Here is a 10733-nt window from a genome sequence, read left to right on the forward strand (position 1 = left end):
GCTCTTCCAGTATAATCTCCTCTTTTTTAATTTAGGTTAAATTAGCTGCCCAGATCTCAAAAGGCTCTTTTTCCTGTGTGTCTGAGTGTCCCTGAGAATGGTTTGGAAAATAAAACGAAAAGGTTTGGCTCCCTCAGTCTGCTTGGCGCTGTTCGAACGCCAGCAAACCAAATCCAGGAACATTCGTGTGGATGAATGCAGTCTGCCCACCCATCCAACTGCACTCAAGTTGTACCCTAATTTTCTCTAAATTAACTTTATGATGTCACACCGTTACTGTCAGGCTTTGAGTCAGTCAAAGATAAAAGCAAATGTTTTGCTTTTTTTAAATTTTGCTACACAGTTGATTAAATTGCTGGTATTAAAGTAGTTTGGGACATATCGAACTATAAGAATCTAAATAATAAATACACTATTGACTCACATATGAACAGAAGTGTCTTACCATTTCCAACCCAATGTGCTATTTTGGAGTTTTTATAAGTTTCAATGAAAATTTAAGTGAAAAAGGGTAAAAGCAATAAATGTAAGATTGCAGGTTCTGAAGATAAATTCTGATCTGTTAACTTAAATTTTATTATAGGAAATAAAGCCAATGTGAGAATTGTGTTCATAGTTGTGCGTTTTCCCCTTGTCACTGTCACACAAGGTTGAAGTTAACAATCCACAGCTGTTTTCATTTTTAGTAATTGTCCTCAGCATTTAGAAGTTTGATTTTCAGTTTATCCTTGTCTTTTCACCTGTTCAACCATTCTTTTGTTACTTGTTTAGTTAATTGATTTTTTCATGTTCAAGTTTATTATTAGATTTTTCTGCTCTCCTGCATTTTGCGTCCTACACCTCCAGTTCCTAACAGCTCAATGGGATGAACAAACTGCACCTGTGTTGAACCTGAGAGAAGACAGGTGGACTTTTATACTTTATTTATTTTTATTATATTTTTTGTGTGTTCTTATTCCGATGCATGTGAGAGTCAGAGGAAAAAAACTGTCGATTTTCTCTCCTCAAATAGTTTGTAGACCTGAAAAAACTTCTTCTTCTCTCTTTATCTTCTCTGGATTTGCATTACTGATGCCATAAAGCAATATCAGCTGATTCATTTGGTTAAATACATTTTGCAAGTAAAATTTTGAGCATGAACGTTTTTCTGCTCACATACTTCAACAAAAACAGTTTCAATTAACTTTTTAAATGATTCAGCTCTCCAGAAGCTTCTGTCTAATTCATACGTCCAGTTTTCTTGTGGCTTGGATCTTCTGATACTTGTCAGACTTGTTTGTAGTAATTTATTTTTTTAAATGTTATGTCCTCGTAAAGTGTTTAAAAGTGCACTACTATTGATTCTTCAGTCATTTAATGTAACTCAAAGTAGCTTCTTTTCACAGACGAGTGATCAGAGGAGACAGGTGAGTCAGTGCCTCACCTGTCAACATTCTTGCCATTGTGATGATCATATTAATAATCATAACATAAAAATATGTCCAATAATATGTTTTTTAAATACAAGCTGAGTATGGCTGAAATATTCTTGAAATCTCTGAATTTTGTGTATTTCCTGTTCCTTTTAATTTTCCTCACTTAAATTTTATGAAAAATAAAAAATGCAAGAACTTTTATAAGATATCATAATCCTATTTGGTTATTTGTGGCTTTTCCCCCCCTTTCTTTTTTTAGTTGTTCTTGATACCTGAAAAAAAATCATTATAAAATGTCTCAAAGTTGGACTTTTAATCAAAATTGGAAGTAATTAAGAATGGATGATTGTGAGTTCTGGTGGTTTTTAGATGACTTTTTGGCTGGAAACCTATGACTCTATCTGGCAACGTGGTCTAGCGTAACTGTGCCCCAAATCAATCTTTTATTTATCACTTATCATATATAATGTAACACAAAGTGTTACACACTAAAATAGAACAGCTAATACTAAAGCAAGCCTCAGTATAAAAATAGAGCCCAAACCCTTGACCTACACAGAACCCTTAACCCTCTCCCACCCCCTTAACTGATGGAGATCAAACTTGGAACAGTCCTTAAAGACACAGACAAGGTTTTGGTGTTGAACTTGTCTGGCCTTCCCAGAATCCTGACTTGAACATGACGGAGAATCTTTAAAAAGCAGTATTTCTCATCTGACATCTATATTTTAATCTCACAGATGCACCATTGGAATAATAGTCAAACATTTTTACAAACACACTCATGAATCTTTGAAAACCCCTTCTCAGAAGAGGTGAAGCTGTTATAGGGTCAATGTCATATTGAACCCAGCAGATAATAAATGGGAGATGAGGGAATCGTTTTGCCGATAAAATGTTTCTTTGACGTGAACCCACAACCTTAAGTGAGTCGCTTTAATTTTCACTGCAGGTCAATCTTCATTTAGAATATAATTTTAATGAAAATATCATTTCTCCAGGGAATACTGTCATATTTGTCAATATGTTATGATCAGGAGGACTAACTGATGAGCTGCTCTCCCCACAGATCACTCAGATATGACTTAAAATCCATCATTAAATGGTCATATTTTATGCATCGTGACAACAAAGAAACAGAAATGCAACAATCACAGCCGGTGATTCATGATTTTTCTTATATCAAAACATTTCCATTGAGGTTATTTTCTGCCAATGTCAGTTTGGTGATTTTACATAACTGACTAACCTGCATCAATAATTGAGTTTGCCTCAAGTTGTAATGGTTTTTCCAATACCACTAATCCAGTCTCGGCAGAAGAAAAACATCCCAGCAGAGCACTAACTTCACCCTCTTTATTTTTTTAAATGAGCTTTGCAGTTAATTAATTTTAGCAGCGGATGACATTTTCTTTGTAGTAAATAAATCTCTCTCCCTCCTATAGGTGTTTGAAGTTAAATTTACAGCAGCAGAAGCTTCACTGCTTTTACAAGAGCAAAAAGCCATGAAGTCAATATTGTTCAGACCTGCTGCAGCTTCTGCTCAGGCAGTCAAGTGGAAAAGAGATTTCTTCTACTATTCTAATGCTCTGCATGTTATTCTGAGTAAAGTAAAAGATTACACTTAGAATTTAGGCTTACTATTAAGCTGATATAAAACAAACAATGAAGTTGGACTAATAGAGCTTTGTCGTGTATTGTGATCCATTTACCTCATGAAATCTATTTTTGCTTTTTATCCACATGTAATTATTTCACCTGTTAGCTGTGACTCTTGAAGACAAAAGAGAAAGGTCTACAAGGAAATGAACGCATGTAAAATCATTACTTTTGGTTTTATCGAGAGATGTAGTGATCTGAAAGTGGTAATTTTGTCGTGTAATGGAACAAAACTAAAACATTTGTGCATAAGAGAGAGACCACAGAGTTCTGTTGAGTTTTGTCACTCTGCAAACTATTTGATGCAAAGGTTTAAAACCTTGACATTTTACCAGGTTTTAAGTTGTTTTACACCTTCACAGCTTTCCAAGAGTCTCTCAAAATTGGCAAAGTTGAGATTATTTTTGGCTCATTACCAACTAGGGTCTATAAAATGTATTAATATAAATCAAAATAATTTTGCTCCATAGAAATAATCAATAGACAAAAAAAACATAACATTTCAATGTTTGGTAAGATTTTTAAGATGTTATTTTCAAGTTTAATAAATGTTGACACAATTGGACTTTGGAAACAAAAGTTTAGATTTATGTTCTAAGATTAAGAACAAGTTTCAGAGATTTTATAAGAACTTATTAAGATAGGACATTAGGATTGTATTCCCATTTTGTTCTAAAATTAGTCATATCCACTAATTACACTATAGTCTTTTTGTAACTAATTAAAATGAATGACATAAAAACTCATAAAATACAAACCATTTGCTTAGAGTTATAGAAAAAACATTCTTATTGCCCTATTTCATATTCAATTTGAAGTGATTCTAACAGCTTTTGTAGCTAATTTTTCACTTTTTGAGTTCTTGAGTGGAACTTCTAAATGTTGATTTCTTAATATTCGATTTAATGTTTTAAGTAGAAATTATTTTCCGTATAAACGGATAATTTTACCACTTTCAAGTAATTAAATATTTTTAATATTTATTTTTCTACTTTTAGATTCCCTCTTTTTGTATTCCATTAATATTTTTACTATTATTACAACTAAATGACCTGATGGCAAACACAGCCTGTCAGCAATTACAAGAAATTCAGGAAAGCAGTTTTGAAAGAAACTTTAGGCTCTTTCGTGAAAGTATGTTATTGTTTAAATAAAAAAACATAACTACTTTAGATTAATTGATTTTCCAAAAACAAATTCTCAAATTGAAATTATTACACCTCTGAAAATGAGGGAACAGGAAAATCCTGCGGACTTATTTAACCTTATGCTTGTGTTAGTTTTCTGTTTGAATCCGCAGTGTTAACGGTCTGTTTTGACCCGTGTTTTAAATCAGCTTTAAAATACATTAAAAACAATAACCTCTAATCCATTTTTTAAATCTTGGTTATCCTATTAAGCTTCCTTATCCATGGAAATGTTAGTTTTTAAAAATTTTTGTGGGTCTCTGGGCCTTAAAAAAATATTTATCAATCTAGATTTTAATAAAAACAGAATTATCTCAAAAGAATCATAAAAAAACTATGCTTTTTGTGTTGCTTGAATTTTACCGAGGGGTTTAGAATATATCTCTGAAATTAATTGCTTAATATTTTTTTTTTATTTAGATTTAACTCTAGTAACTTCCATTGTGTTATGGGTCAGTTTTGACCCACATTTTGTTCAACATTTAAAAATACAGATATTTTTGTCAGCAATAGAAATTTAATCCAAACACATTAGAACACAAACAACCAACACAACAAACAAGTCAAACCAATAAAATCACATCTGCCAAAAATATTAGAAAGCTAAGTCAGAGAAAAGTCTGTCCCAATCCGAATTCTTCCCATCTCCCTTTTCTTCGTTTGGCCCTCCAATCGGGGAGTTATGAAAAAATGTTGTTTCATATTTTGGACGTCACTTTTTTCGATGATGTCATCAATAATCGCCGGTCCGCTAGCGTTAGCGCAGAGTTTCTAGCGCTTGAATATACATAACGACTAAAAGTAATTACTTACACTCAAATGTAAACGTCTGTAGTTCAGAGCGCATCCACGAGAAGAAAAGCGCTTCTCAGCGTGACGCGGTTTAGCCTCGTGGGTGAGGACTTTATATCCTTTTGTTTGGAACGTCAGATTTAAAAATAAATTTCCCCGACACACTAGCACTCAAACTCCCCCTTCAAATGGAGGGGAAAGCCAAGGGAAGAATTCGGAATGGTCCTCTGTGTGTGTCTGGACATGCCCGAGTTTGTTTATTTTGCTCTTTGAGACGATACTGGACAAATTAACGATTTGAATTTTAGCTCTAATTGCTGATTCATAAAATTATTTTATATATCGTAACCGAACCTAACACCAGAACGGAAATAATTTCAACCAGAGCATTTAAGAAAAAAAAGAATTTATCAAGGTTCCAAACAAAGTCAAAAGTCTTGATGGAATAGATTAATTTTAAGTGATTCTTTTTTACAATTAAAAACTATAACGAGTCGGTGCCGACCCTAACACAAGATTTAGGTTAACAAACAGAGCCCTTTGCTCATATTGTGCTCATCTTCTTATAGTTTCCAAAGTAGCCTTCAGGAATAGGCCCCTCTCATGAAACCAGCGTCATTTTTCAGGTCGGGGGACAGATAGTCCTTCTGTCCTTCAGACAAGACCACCCTTTTTTTATGAATTTGACCTGGACGACCCTAAAACAATGCTCCCTAAGGCTTAGACTGTAAGGTCTCATGATGGACTCAAAATCCTCCTGATCCAGCCCTCTATCCATGTCTTTGTCAGGAAGTCTTTGCTCCCTACTGTCGTCCAGTAGGAACGGCACCAAAGGGTTTAAATGTTTAAATTGAACAAAACTGAACTTATTTATTTTTAATACACACCACTTTCTGTTGACCTTAGTGGTGGGTAGATGCCCTAAAGATTTATTTTTTAATCGATGAGGGAAATTTAAAAAAAGCTCTCAAACAGCTGCAGTAGATTTATTTCTTATCAGATGCTCGATAAAAAGCTTGAAAGCGTAGACTTGGAGGAAAGCACATCTCAGCAGTGCACAATTCTTCTTATCAAACTTTTACTCTCAGAAGAGCTTGTCTCTTTAGACCAGATGTACTGGTTTGTGGTGTAAAGAAGTACCAGATGGTGTCTCCGCTTGTTTTCATGTTGTTGCACAAAATATTTTCTGCTTAGCTATAAAATTCAATCAAAACTAACCCTGAGTTTGTACAGAACTTTTATATTTCTGAAAATGTTAGGAAGTATGAGCTCATGCCCCATTACTGCACATCATAAAAAACAACCAAATGACAAATTTTTACTTTTTGCACTTACTGTTTTATTTGCTCAACATATTAGGTGGGTACAAGAGTAAAACCTTTTCTCTAAATGCTGTATCTGCACAAAAACAAATATTTCTATTTTAAGAGTTTCAACCATTTTGTCCACCCCACACATTTGTGTGCATTTTAATGTCGACTATGTTCTGCCTGTTGCTATCCATTTATTTATATGTATACATCATATTTTCATTCATCCATTGATTTTTCTTTATCTGCTTCTTTGTTGGAGTCCATCTCAACCACTGTTGGGAGAAAAGGAAGGAAAATGAACAGGAGGGAACGCACAAATTCCACAAAGAAAGGACCCAGGCAGGATTAGGACGAGGACCTTTTTACTGCAAGGTAAGAGTAAATCACTACCATTAATTAGTAAAGATCTACTCCTATGAAAACTGTGTTTTTTTTTTTTGTGTGTTTTAATGTATTCTTGTGGGGTTTTTTTTCTGATGATGGAGGGAATATGTAAAGAAAATCAGGCTCATAATTGCCTTTCTGAGAGTTTTTTTTCTTTAAACATTCTGAACAGGAGAAGAAAAAAATGCAGATGGAAAAAGATTGTATATGTGCTCAGAGAGGCAAATTTCTAATAATAAAATACTGCTGCTCTGCAGAAACTATGTCCTAGAAAATGACACAGGTTTTTTGATTTACCTAAAAAGGGCCTAATCATGATTAAAAGACCACTGTGAATGCTTTTACAATAGATCAAAAGATACCAAATAACTTCTAATTGCTGTTCCAGTGTATAGTAAGTCCCTTTACCCACATTACAGCAGAACTCCATCTGTTGTTTTTAAGATAGAAGATCAGAAATGCTATAAAGACTGATATATATATTTTTTATTTAACGCTCCTGTGTGTTTCAAACTGGCTTATTTATCAAAAGACTGTTTTTTTTTTTCCCCATGTTTGGCCAATATGTCGGCAACCAAAGAGCTGAAAAAAAAGCTTAAATCAACCAAATCAATCGGTGCTGCCTGCACAAACTTAATCCATCTCCTGTATAGGTATTGGTTTCACTGGATTTATAAGAACAGCAAATGAGGCCGTGCTATTAGAGTGTTAATGCTCAAAAAAGCAGTTCCAACTGAAAGCAATCAAAAGGTGGTTTATTGGGTTATTTTTGCAGTTTTCTTCCACACCTACAGCTTGCAGCTCATTGAAACCATGTCCTTTCAAAAAGGCTCCAAATTTCTTTGCTTTTATTACTCAGGGGGAATATTTTTTTAATCTTGTTCCAATGCTGTGCAGCTCAAGCATGGAGCTTGGCGATTGGGATTCTTGAAATTTGAAGACTTTGCTATAATTTTGTCATAGGAAATAACCCATGCAATCTGTTTACAGATATTTATTTTTAGCTTATTTTTAGGTTTTTAGCTTATTAGGAAAATAAATATATCGATTTTAAACTAATTTTTAGACGAACCTCTGCATGCTTTAAGGTTTTAAAGTAAGGACAATAATTTATATGGAAAATTAAGTGTAAAAAACAAAATAAAATAAAAATCTACCCAATTGCAGCTGTTGCATCATTTTAAAAACATATTTGCTTCATTAAAACTGTGATAACTATAATAGTGAAAAAAATAAAGAAATAAGTCTTTTGTTTCTGTGAAGAAAATCCATTTCCTTTTAATAACCTACAAATCTGATGTTGCATTTCGTGTTTTGCTTAACCACCAATCAAAACAGTGGCGGTAAACAACTTCTGATTGAAGGCTAAAAGAGGACAGATGATTTCCAACCGAGTGATTTATATGTAAATCTTTTCATTTCTCGTCAGGGCATAATCTCATAACGACAGGCTAGTGATTAAACTGAAGTGTTTTAGGAAATCATTTTTTTTTAAGCTCCATTTTGTTGAGGCACCCTGGGAAGTTTTTGGAGGGGAGAGGAAGGAGTGGGAGGCTGCAGGAGACAGAGTCTTCTTGGCAAACTGATCCGTCTGAGAAGCAAAGACATCCTGATATCTCAAAAATAGGCAGAAAAAGTGAGGAAACTGTCAAAAAAACACTAACATATCTATCATGGCTTTAGTTCAGGAACACCGAAGCAGCTTCTAAAAACCAAAATATACTAATTTTTTTTCTTGATGTCAAAAGTCTCATCAGATATACTTACTCTAGTCTACAGTAACCTTTTTACATTGCCGGTAATGATGTTTTCAGGTTATCAGACTATGACAGTGAAGCCTCGGGGTGTTTTTTGTCAGCAACTGTTTTTATTTTTTTTTTTTTTTTTCCCTGCAGTGTCTGGTGTATTATTTCTGCCTCTTGTCACTTAGTAGACATAATCTTCTAGTTCTTGATGATCCCTGCGGGTTACTAAACTGAGGAAAATAGATAAATGTATAGTTCTGCAACAAGGTTTTATATAAAATGACAATCCATGGATAAGCAATAATAAGGGCGTACATTGATTTTGGAACAAATACAATTTATGAGGCCATGCTTTTCACAATAGTTGAATATCAGTTTCAATTTTAGAAAAATGGCTTTGAAATTTCTGTTAAAGGAAAAGGATGCAAAGAAATTTAGACTCAAGTGAAGTGAGAATTTTCTGAGAGATTTTATGGAGACCTCAGTTACCAACTCAAATTGTTACAATGGAACTTGAATCCAGAAGCAATGAGGGAATAGACATGACTCAGACATGTTGTCAGTGGGAAGACACACTTATCCTGGAAGATCTCATCAACCTGAAGCTGCTAGATAAGTTAAAACCAATTCCAGGGAGCTAAACGTGTAAATGTTCCCATTTAGAACAAGATGAGGCAACACAATCATTAGCAGCCACAATATTATTTCTATGGGGCATTGAAATGGCAATTATAAAAATGTGAGAACACCGTAGGCTGCTCTGTCCTGCTGCTGGTGAAGACAGATTTCTCAGAAAGAAAGAAATCAAATAAGGTAAAATATGTCTGCATGTTTGTGCTTGTCTGGGCATGTGGGAGGCTTGACCTCGAGCGCAGTGACCACTTAGCGAAACAGCCTGATATCTCAAAGACAAACCTTACATAGAGATGCTGAAACAGAGTCTGAGGATGTGCGAGATCTTTATTTTGAGCCACATGTGAATTCTGACCACACAAGGTTTTTTTTTTTTTGAGCCACATGTGAATTCTGACCACACAAGGTTTTTTTTTTTTTTTTGTGGTTTTGCTTTTGTGAAGAACATAATGAAAGTTTGAAAAAAAAGCCTTACAAGGTCAATGAGGATCTTTTTTTTTTTTTTTGACAAACTCTAATGCAGTTTTGCTTGTTGTATTATTACTTTTTTGTGTCGCCTTGAAACTAAGAGGGACGTGGGAGGTTTTATTCCACGTCGTTTGTGAAAGTCTGAGGGTAATGTGTCATAGAAAAAAATTAAAATTGGAAAATAAGAGTCTCGTTTCCACTGAGCAGTATGATACGGTATAATCCGGTTTGATCTGGCATTTTGAGCGTTTCCATTGAAAAATGGACGCATTATACAGTTCTGACCCGAACCTCTTGAGGGCCCCATCCATTGAAGGTCCAAAGAAAAATGGAAGGTTGGCCGCTGTTGCCGCACGTTCATTGGCAGAAAGGATGATGACATTAGAAAGCACAAATATAGCGCTAAGCTAGCCATTCCGTTTTCCTCTTTATGGGGGTATTCTTTTCAGCTGCCAGCAATCTTCTTCCAAACATCATTAAATTCCTGTTATACATGATATACCAAAAGTAAAGCAAGAAAAATAAAAAGTAACGCAAGAATCTCCATTGTTATTGCTTTTTTAGTCGTTACACTACAATGATGCAATGACACGCTAGCGGTCTACAGCCACATACGCCGTGAAAACAAACCGCCCAGTGGAAGTGAGGCTTAACTGAGTGCAAAGGCTCGCCAGAATTAACTGGATCGTCCCGAACTACTCCTACCACGTCGTACCACAAAAGGCTAAAAACTCACTTTAATGAAATTTGTGTTTTTGTTGTTTAACATGTTTTTGTGGCATTTTTCTCATGAAAGAGGACAAATATCAGGAAAATCTTAGATAAAATGTGCATTTTTGAGTTTTTTTTTTAATTCACATTGATGTGAAACAAGAGCAAACGAAAGAAAAATGTTAAAAAAGCTTTTAGAAGTGATGTAGATACTACAGTCAAGCTCCCCATTCCGCTCCACTCTGGTGCATCCACTAACAGACATCTCTGTTTTCCTCATTCAAACAGGCATCTAGCTCAAAACTGTACAGCTGGATAGCTCAGATATGTTGCACCTGTAATGATAGGTTGGGGTTGTAGGGAATTGGGGGACCTGGTGGCAGACAAGATGGCGGCTGAAAATCATTAGCCGGAAGTAAGTCCAGA

At 34.8% G+C, this 10733-nt stretch overlaps 1 long non-coding RNA gene across 1 annotated transcript; it reads left to right on the forward strand.

The window, feature by feature from the left end:
- The first annotated feature begins 673 nt into the window (after window positions 1–673).
- On the forward strand, window positions 674–7014 carry LOC112150860. Its single transcript, XR_004947751.1, has 3 exons — window positions 674–905; window positions 1386–1406; window positions 6626–7014. It is a non-coding gene; the product is annotated as an uncharacterized LOC112150860 (long non-coding RNA).
- The last annotated feature ends 3719 nt before the right edge of the window (window positions 7015–10733 follow it).

Source organism: Oryzias melastigma, linkage group LG4 (genome assembly GCF_002922805.2).
Source record: "Oryzias melastigma strain HK-1 linkage group LG4, ASM292280v2, whole genome shotgun sequence".
In the NCBI taxonomy this organism is placed as follows: domain Eukaryota; kingdom Metazoa; phylum Chordata; class Actinopteri; order Beloniformes; family Adrianichthyidae; genus Oryzias; species Oryzias melastigma.